A 10,352-nucleotide genomic window follows, 5' to 3' on the forward strand; every position below is an offset into this window, starting at 1 on the left:
TATTTCAGCCATTTCTCATTTTCTGCAAATAAATGCTCTAAATTACAATAATTTTATTAGAAATTTGGGAGAAATGCTATCTATAGTTTATAGAATAAAACAACCATGTTCATTTTACTTAAACATAAACCTATAATTAGCAAAATCAGAAAATCTGATTGAGAAACTGAAGTGGTCTCTTAATTTTTTCCAGAGCTGTATATGCCACCCTACGAAAGTTTTAGAATTTAATTTAGTTAAATCCAATTTTAGGCTAAAAGCCAATGATCCACAAAAAGAAATCCTACTAAGTCTTTAAAACTCTGCATGATCAATTGTTGTTACATATGGCCAATGTACACAAATCCACAATCTAAGCCTGCAGTGGCAGACATCCCACCTCTTCTGCAACTTGCAGGATTCTCCTGCTTATCGACACTGGCTCATACTCTAAATCAGGATCTATACACATACTGTTATTGCTATACATTCTGATTGGTCTGGATTTGTGCTTAGTAAACCTGTTTGTGTGCTTTGTGGGTGGAATTTACATCCTGATTTGTTTCAGTGACCAGGATTGAAATTCTGATTGGTCAGTCATTGTTCTTAGTAGATCAATATGTTTGCTATGTGCACAAAGTGGGATTTATATCTTCATTTGTCTGTCTCTGTGCTCAGTAGATCCTCAGTAGGTCCTCTCTGAGCAGGATTTGCACTCAGCCTCTGTCTTTCATGGTGCATCAGTTCAGTTATTTATGCAGTTCCATGGATTGACATGGATCCTTTTTTTTAATTTCTATTTTTTTCCCATTTTCTTCCCATTAGGACTCCCCTTATCACACACCAGTCACACCAGGAGGGTGAAGACTAACGCATGCTTCCTCCGATAAATGTGAAGCTAGCCACCGCTTCTTTTCGAGCTGCTGCTGATGTTGCATTGCAGAGCAGCCAGCGCGCTTGGAGGAAAGCACAGCGGCTCGGCTCCGGTACATCAGCTCACAGACGCCCTGTGCTGCAGACATCACCATAGGAGTGATGTGGGGAGAGAGCGCCATCTACCCACCCGGAGGGAGCAGGGCCAATGGTGCTCCCTCTGAGCACCGGCAGCTTGATGGCAAAGCTGCATGAGAACCTGCGACCTCCTGCTCATAGTGGCAGCGCTTTAGACCGCTGGACCGCTCGGCGCCTTGACATGGATTCTTGCAGAGTGGGAGGTCTGCAAACGTTTAAACCCACTGATTTAACAATAAGTTTATAAGGAGAGTTCAGACTCGTGTATCAATCAGCAATGTTTCTTGGAACCATTTTAAGCAATTGCATATTCCAAAATCTTCGGTCCAGTTATACATTAGAATGAGTTACTGGGAATTGTAGCCACTTTGTCAAGGCCTTTTAGAAGACCCAAACTGCCACCCTCAGCTAAGAGGAAATCACAGTCTCGGTAAATTATGGTTGGATGGTCAGGAACAACCCAACAACCACTAAGGCACAGGCCTGCTAGACCACCAACATCACTGGCTGCTGTCAAGTGGGTATGACATTGCTGTGGACTGAGAGGCTGCCATGCAAGTTGTGGTGGAAAATGCTACGGTAAGATGGGGCAAAGATTGAGTTGTTTAAAGGGATTCAGCCTCAAGAGCACATCATGCTCTGGAACTAATTTGCTGGATGGAAAAGTGAAGAAGGAAGGTTTACCTCAGAAATCTTCATCATAACCTCAAAGGATGAACCGTGGACACAAGTGGGTGTTCCAAAAGGACAATGACAGTGACCCAAACACACATTAATGTTTGCTTTCTGAGTGGATAAAGCAGGCTAACATTTGAAACTTTGAAATAACCTTCTTAAAGTTCAAATGACAACCATATTAAATATATGGGCTGTGTGTTAAGAGTTTGCTTTTTGCCAGGAACCTAAATAATTGGTTCTTATAGAATATTTGATCACCTTTCTCAGCAGAGTTGACAAAAACAGCCTACAGTAGTCGAATATCCAACTAGAATTCTGTGAGAAGCTTGTTTATGGCTTTCAGAAGTGTCAGGTGAAATTTGCCCAATGTGAATAGTTTAATTTGAATCAAACAATACTTTGTATGGCACAAATGCGTATTGAGACATATTAGCTCATGGGATAAACAAAATAAAGGAAAGCTTTACAACCAACCATTGTACTGTGTATACTGTTGATTAGACCACTGAAGGGGTGTCATAGTTTTGTTATGCCATATTTGGCACTAAGCTTGATTTTTAATAGCAAAAATGAATAAATGTCATGCTCGTGTTGTCTCTTTGTGTAAGTAACTATAGGTTTACATAGGATCTCTGGTGGATTTGGTGTTTTACAGAGACTCTAAGACTAGGTCAGTGCCTGAACTGCACTTAGCAGTGCATTACACATGTTGAAAAGTAATATATGACATTGCAAAAACTTAAAATAGTGTAAAAATGTCTTCAAGTGTTGTCTGTCTTGCTACCTCCTCATGTCACAGTGCTGTTAGCCAATCAGAGGCGATGAGCAAGAGCTGAAATCCTATCGTTTTTCTCTGCCCACTCCTCCACTGGACTAAAGCAGTGTTATATTGGATAACCAGAACACTTTCTTTTTCACAAAAACCAGTTCACATGGCATTCATTCATACTAAAGACCACAACTAGACATTTAAAAAAAAAAAAACAAGGAATGAGAGATTTTTTTTTAACCCCCTAGACAAAAAGTGTGATTGTAACTATCAAATTTAGGTCACTTCTAGTACTGTTGTCACATGATATCCGTGTTCAAACAACCCGATATGTAGAATGTACAGATATAATCGTGTGTGGAGAAAAATTAACGTGTACAGCCATGTGGGTTTAGAGTAGTGAACAAACAAGAGTGCTTAGTGCTATTAGCTCTGTGGATAAAGTAGCTCTCTATTGGCCCAGCAGACCTAGATCCTCTCGCTCTCAGCACGATCCTCAGGGAGCAATTCTGATCCTTCCATTTACATTTTCCAAACCAGCCAATACCGCGGGGCATAAGTGGGTCTTAAGGATTACTAAAAGGATTATAATCCAGTGTGTGAGTAAGTTTGTGTGTTTTCAGTGGGCAGGAGGCCATTTCCTAGTTGCCTGTGGTTATTTCTCATCACGGGCATGCATTTGTATTTGTGTGTGTGCGTCTGTGTTTTGGTTCTGGCTGAGGATATGTCTACGATTTTATAATGCTGGTATTTTTTCCATTAGATTTCTTGCTGCTTTCTCGCGGCTTTTCCTATGAATTGTGACACTCAGCCATGCAGTAATTGGACCAAATATTCTCCACATGCTGTGGCACCAAGCTGGGAAAAGCTACAAAAAGGCTGTTATACGTTAAGACAAATGCTTATGTGGCGACTGCTAGGAAGATTCTGTTTGGGAATGCTGGAGAGAAAAGGCATTTGCTTTAACTAATAAACAGCACTCCAACTACACCCTCTAGGATGGAAATTTCCAGTTTAGCAGTAAAGCAAAGCAATTACTAGACTGTGATTCATACATGGTTAATTTGGGGTATAATCCTTAAAGCTGTGACACACCTTGACCAACACTGCCACCCTACAAATGCCTAAGGAACTGCAACCTTGGGAATATACAGTACACATGCAGCAAATGAGTTAAAGGAGAATTGCACCATGTTGTCCTCTACTAATTCTGTGCTTGAAGTATAAACATGGTCATTTAGAGCAGTTTTGTGTGGAATTGTTTGTTGTAGAGAAGTGTACCGGAATCAAAGGTTCTGATATATAGGCTACTTATACATTTGAGCCATTTTTAGATGCTCTTATTCAGAGTGACTCACAATAGTGCTTCACTCTCCACTTTATACACATCCCTAGCTAATGTGAACAGGCTAGAATCCAAAGAAGATACCTCCAGGCTTAGATGCTGCCAGATACCAAAAACAGTGTGAATCACTGGCGCCAGCAGCTGTAATCCTCTATAGACCACAGGATTTTGGTCTTTTTTTTTTAGAAAATAAAATTCTAACAGAAGCATATCATTAGATTTTTAAATATTAAATAATGTGCTCAGGAATGAAATGCATTTTTGGCTGTGTTCACTTCCCTCTCACAACATTTAAGATGCTAATATAATGGACTCTGCACTGAAGGCTGTCAGTCTTTACCGACTTGCTCACTTAAATATTTTACCTCATATTTTAATGGTGTATGAGGAGTTTGGGAGAATTAAACAAATATCAACACAAGTTTTTCCTAGAGACATGAAAGGGGCGCGTCTCTACCACTCTGCTCTTTATTGTCAAAGACTATTTCAGTAGTGAGTTTAATTCTTTCCCTTTCCCTTATAATTCTGCTCTCCTAGGGTGTTTAATAGTCTAGGCTTACTGTTATTTGCATACAGGGGCGTAAAAAAAAGCATTTGTCCCCTTATAGATTTATTATGTTTTTTGCATTTTTGTCATGATTACATTTTCAAATTATCAATCAAATGTATAAATATCAGACAAATTTAGGCTAAACAAATATAAAAGGCACTTTTAAATGATGGTTTCATTTATTAAGGGAAGAAAACTGTCCAAACCAATCTAGCCCTTTGTGATTGAACTGTGATTTTTCACAGTTTTTGGAAGGCTGAGTTCAATTTCACTAACCACAAAGAGGCCTGATTAAATAAAATCAATAATCATATATCAGTCTTAGGGCGTTTTCACACTTGTAGTTCGTTTCTCTGGTCCGAATCAGTTAATGAGTTTGTTTACTTTGTTTTCTCGCTCTGTTCGGTCTGGTTTCACACAGGCATAAATGTAAACGCACCAAAATGCGCATCAATAATCCACGCGAGCAGCCTGTGTCCTCTGATTGGTCAGAGCTGTCTGACACGGGAGTACGTTAAATATAAATATACGAAAAAAGTAAATACAGCGAGAAGATTTTGTGTTCCAGCGCAAATATCTGTGCTTTAACACTGAACGCTGAAACGCTGCACTTTCAAACATAGTGTTTCTACATGCAGCGCAGATTTATATATAATAAACAGAGTCACAGAGTCACGCGGCTGTGAGCAGTGAATGCATGGACACAGTGTTTGTTCACAGCTGTGGTAATTAGCGTTATCTGGCTAATATATTAGTTTAAACTGTGCTTGCTTTATCAGCAGTTTAGCTCAAATAAATGGCTTATATTTAATAGCTGGATCCGATCCAGACCGGATCACGTTCTCACCACAAGCGAACCGCTCCAGAGTTCGTTTGGTACCGGACCGAGACCACCTCCTCTAGCTGGTCTCGGTCCGGTTCTTTTGATGCGCACCCGAGTGCGATTACTGTTTTCACACCTGCTCAATCGAACCGCACTAAAGTTACAAACAGACCAGAGTTCGTTTTAACCGGACCAAATAGTGCTGGTGTGAAAACGCCCTTAAACATGTCTAGAGGTCTACACTGTGTATAAAATGTTATACTATGGCCGACACTCTTAACTAACCTAAAATAAGCCAGTATACGTCTTGTTCCATGTTACATGCACATCCTCTGTTGAAAGCCAATGATTGATGTACAGGTCACTTACAGTTGTCAATGTTGGGAAATTGGTTACAATTTATGCAATCATTGGCATCATTTATTGTATGGTTTTTATTGTATGGGTTTGCGGTTGCATGAAATCTGTCTCTAACGGCACCACTAGGTACAAATGATGCACAGTATCAAACATCTAGATAACTACACTACACTGTGCTTGAATGTCAGTAACATCCATGTAAGACGTTCAGGTCCAGTTGTGAGCCTGTAATAACTGCAAAATTAGTGTTAAGTGCTCTTGAACGAGATTGGTCTTCAGCCTGCGTTTGAAGACAGAGAGCGATTCCGCTGCTCACCCAGGGGAAGTTCATTCAAGTACCTTGTTGCCAGTACCTTGTTATATACTATCAGGACGTGACAGTTGCTGATTTGCTGTATATGACAGTGGGTGCATAAGCATCGACTCAGGCCAAGTCAGTTTATTAAAGACTTTGTTCAAACATCAAACAGAAATGAAGCATATTCAGATAGGTTACTAAGTGTAACAGCTGGGAACACTTTACTGCTTATCAGTTTAAATAAATGCCTACAGACTGTTCTTTCCTGCATCCATTCATCTTTTACAGCATTTCTGTAGATTTATTTTTATTCACACTTCTCCATTCATTCCTCCCAGTCATCCCTAGGCCATTAGGCACAAGACAGGTGTGATTCTGCCTGGTTGTTTTTTCACCCACCTGCCAAGCTTCCCACACCTCCTAGCTGTTACCTCACCCTTCAGCACTTCCTATTTTGAAACACTTTAAAGTAATCTAAGACAGCCTGTAATTAGATTTCTATTTCTAAGCCCCATTCACACTATTAGTCATTTATTTCATTATTATTTATTGTTAAAACCATGTTTGATGAAAAAAAAAATACATTTCATTGGTGAAGATATTTAAACGTATGGTTATGCAAAATCATGTTAGTATTTGTTTAATTAATTAGGAATTCATTTAACCCATGTGTATGTGGAAAAAAACAAAATATAAAAAACAGGAGTACGTTTACATTTTGTTTAACATAAACTAGATGTGAAACTACTGAAGAGAATTCGTTGATTTTGAGAGGTATACAAGTATATCTAAAGCAAGAAATATACTGCATTCTGGAACAATAAACCATATTCGAGAACTATGATTTGAAGAAGATCTGCTCAAAGTTTTATTTCTTCTATTAAGAATCTTAATGGTCTCAGTGGAGTTGCAAGGCTTTTCCAGTAAAGAGTATCTAGCAGGTGTCTGTGCTTGGACAAAAGCTAACTTTAGCAGGCTGACATCTATTATCTTTCTCTTTAATTCCTGCTAGCTCACACGAAACAGACTACCTCAGAGTAGAGCAAACCACACCTCACCACACCACTAAACACAACACAACTCTCCCCCTGCGTCTTACCCCCTCCCCCCTCTGCCCATAGCACACACACACATCCCATACCTGCACTACTGCTTATACCAGCACTATCATACCCACTTTAATTCCTTCTACAAAAGTGAAATTTACAATATCACTATTGCAATATTGTATTGTGTCTCTTGTCTCACGTATGTCTATCTGAAACCTTGTCGTATTGTAGCTACACTTAGTGTCTCTCATTCTTTTATATAATAATCTTATTTTCTGTACTTGCTGTAACTTTTTGGGAAAGATGTCATTTCAATCCTATGTATGTCCTGTATATATGCAGTATAGACAATAAAACTGATAGCGTGTACTCAGATTCACCTAAATTGGCAGCACAATGGAAGTTTTCCAAGCCAACTTAATTGGAAACTGAGCACATTCTAGTGGTTTAACCAAAAAAAATATTTTAAAAATAAACAAATCAGATCTAAGAAATAATTTAGGTAACAGGAAAGAGGGTTGAGATTGACCTCCTCAGTCATACACTCTAAAAAACAGAGGTACGATATGAGTACTTTTTTGTACTCGAAGGTACATTCTTTATAATTGTACCCTCAAAGGTACAATATTGGTCTTTACAGGGTCAGGTTTGTTCCCTCTGAAGTACAAAATCATTTCTAACAGCAATAAGTACAGATTTGTACCATTTAACCAGCCAAAAGGTACATTCAGTATTCTGCATCACTGTACTAATAAACAGTATATATTTAAATTGCACATTTTTTATTTGAAAGCCAGACAATTTTGTATCATCAAGTTTTTGAGCCATTTTTAGTTGATGACAATGTTTATAATCTTTATAATCTATACTGGCACAAAAACCATGGGTACAAAAAAGGACTTTCACTGAAAGGTACTTTTTTGTACCTCAATATAAGGTACAGCCCCAGCGACAAGCTTTGTACTCTTTTAAGTACAAATCTGTACTTATATTTCTTAGAGTGTAGTTACAATAAGATCAAATGTACAGAAAAACAAATGAGGGAACTTAATTTTGATCTTCCCATGATCTTTAGAAGAACCAGCTGATGTCACTTCCTGTTGTAGATGTGACTTGTAGAATGTTCCAGATATTCCAGATTTGTCAGATGTTTTACAGTAACAGGAATGAGTGAAAGCCAGAGATACAACTAAAATGTGTATTTTAACATCTTTGAAGGATTTAAATAATTATATTTCATAGTAATGTTTATAATTAGAGAGTGGGGACAGGTAACAAATGCAAAGTAGTTTTTTTTATTATATAACTTACTTTTGCAATTAAGTCAATGTACAAGACACTATGCTAAATAATAAAATGTATTTTAAAGTTATTTTGTGTGCACATTTACCAGACATCCCAAGTTGCAAAAGTTGATTTCAGGGAGGTTGAACTCCTGTCTTAACCTGTCTTAACTGCACAACTATAAATGACTACAGACGTATTCAGACGTGATCTTTTCTTTCAGTTATACTAATATGGTGTTTTTATGGCTAGTTGTTTTTATATATACATACTTGATCTGATGGAGGTGGGAGGCAGGAAGGGTTTAGAGTGATACATTTAAGGTGGAACAAAGTCTTGTTTATTCTGCCTGTTTACCTGAAGTGTCTGCCAATAAATAAACATGTTTAAAAAAAAAGACAAAAGAGATTATCTATGCTAGATCCATGCTAATCTGACCCTTGTCACAACACAATCAACCACAGTGGGTGCCCACATATCATCAGTGTCTTTTTTTTTTTTAACCAAAATATGGACACCCTGTGCTCTGTGAATCTTTTAAGTCATCATGGTGATGTAAACAGCTAGAAAAGCAGAGCTCATTTGTTTTTTCATTTGTTATCCCACCATAAAAAAAAACTAAACAAATCAGTGTTTCATTCTGAGGTAAAATAACAGGCTTTTTAATCAGCTTGAAGAACCACATCTGAACCAAACCAGTCTTACTCATACTTGCTATATTTACACATCAAACAACAGCTTAAAATACTGAATGATTCTAATGCACTTTTAAACTAAGCTAATGTATAATACAGCTTCATTACTTTTTTAGATATTGCATGTTTTATTTTTTCATCATGTTTTTAATTGAACATACATTATATTAAAGTGTACTGGTGGGTCTCCAGATGAATACAGTTCCAGATGATTTTGCAGAAGGGGTGGAGTGTTAATAGCTCGTTCAGTAGCATCCACACAGTTTCATTCGGGGATAGGGCTTCTTGAGTCACTCTATGACTGTTTGGCACAACTATCCACCAAGTTTCATTGCTGTCGATTGAGTTTAAACATGCACAAATGGTAACGCTTTATAATACAGCCCGTGTTTTAGAGGGTAAGTGATGTGTACTTAAAGAGTAAGAATGGTAAAACACTGTACACTACATAATACAGCCCACTCCCTGCTGTTTCTGAGTACTTACTGAGGAAGTACTGTGTACTTATAGAGTAAGAACAGTAAAAATCAGGTGAGGTTTGGGTTTATTAACCATTATTATAAAACCTTGTGGTTTCTGTGTATTAATGAATACATTTCCTTTAAAATCTCAGCATTCCTGATTGGTTATTGAGTATATAAATATTATTATGTTTTTTAGACTTGACATTACAAACTATTCTGTTTCTAGCTGCTCTGCCCTTGACAGTTTTAAAAGCATGAATCAAATTCTCATCTTCTTTTTAAACTCATGTAAATATTCAAATAATAATTTCCTGGAGTGTGACTGGAATGAAGCCTTCATAACTGCCATGAACAAAGGGCAAAATTATTATATATTATTTTATATTAAAATTGCAACACAAGTTTAGGGAAATTGCAGGTTCTCCTGTGCTTTATTTGTACCTACATTTAAGTATGACTAGGACCCCGTAAGAGTTTTGTAATTTCTGAATTATAGAGAACAGTTACACCGTAAGTGTTGGGAAGGTACAAGGTAAGTTTTAGAAAGTTACCTAGTTTTCACACTTTTGTTCCTGGTTGTACTTTATTTATACGTACAGTTAAAGTACCTATTTTTTATTTTGAATGTACTGGTTCATCCAGTGAAATTACACAGTAAGTAAAGGGAATTTACCCTCTAAAACGCGGGCTGTATTATAAAGCGTTACCAAAAATTCTTGTATATTGTATCAATAGGCTCTTTTATAGGTCTATAGACTTTTAGTACTTCTAGTCCAAAGGTACATCCATCTGTTTGTCTGTCTGTTTACCCATACAGCTATCCATCCATCCATCTTATCTTGTCTAAAATATATAGACAAAATTTAATACCGTAGAGTGAATATGCTGATGGGGAAAAGAGAATAGGGTGCAGTAGGTTCACCCAGTACACCCAGTACTGGTTTGAGGTCCACTTTGATCTCATTAGGGGCATTCAGTTCTGTACCAAAGTATCTAAGGAAACATCTCCAAACAGTTTGCACCACGACCACAAGCTCACTCCAAACT

Source organism: Astyanax mexicanus, chromosome 1 (genome assembly GCF_023375975.1).
Source record: "Astyanax mexicanus isolate ESR-SI-001 chromosome 1, AstMex3_surface, whole genome shotgun sequence".
In the NCBI taxonomy this organism is placed as follows: Eukaryota; Metazoa; Chordata; class Actinopteri; order Characiformes; family Acestrorhamphidae; genus Astyanax; species Astyanax mexicanus.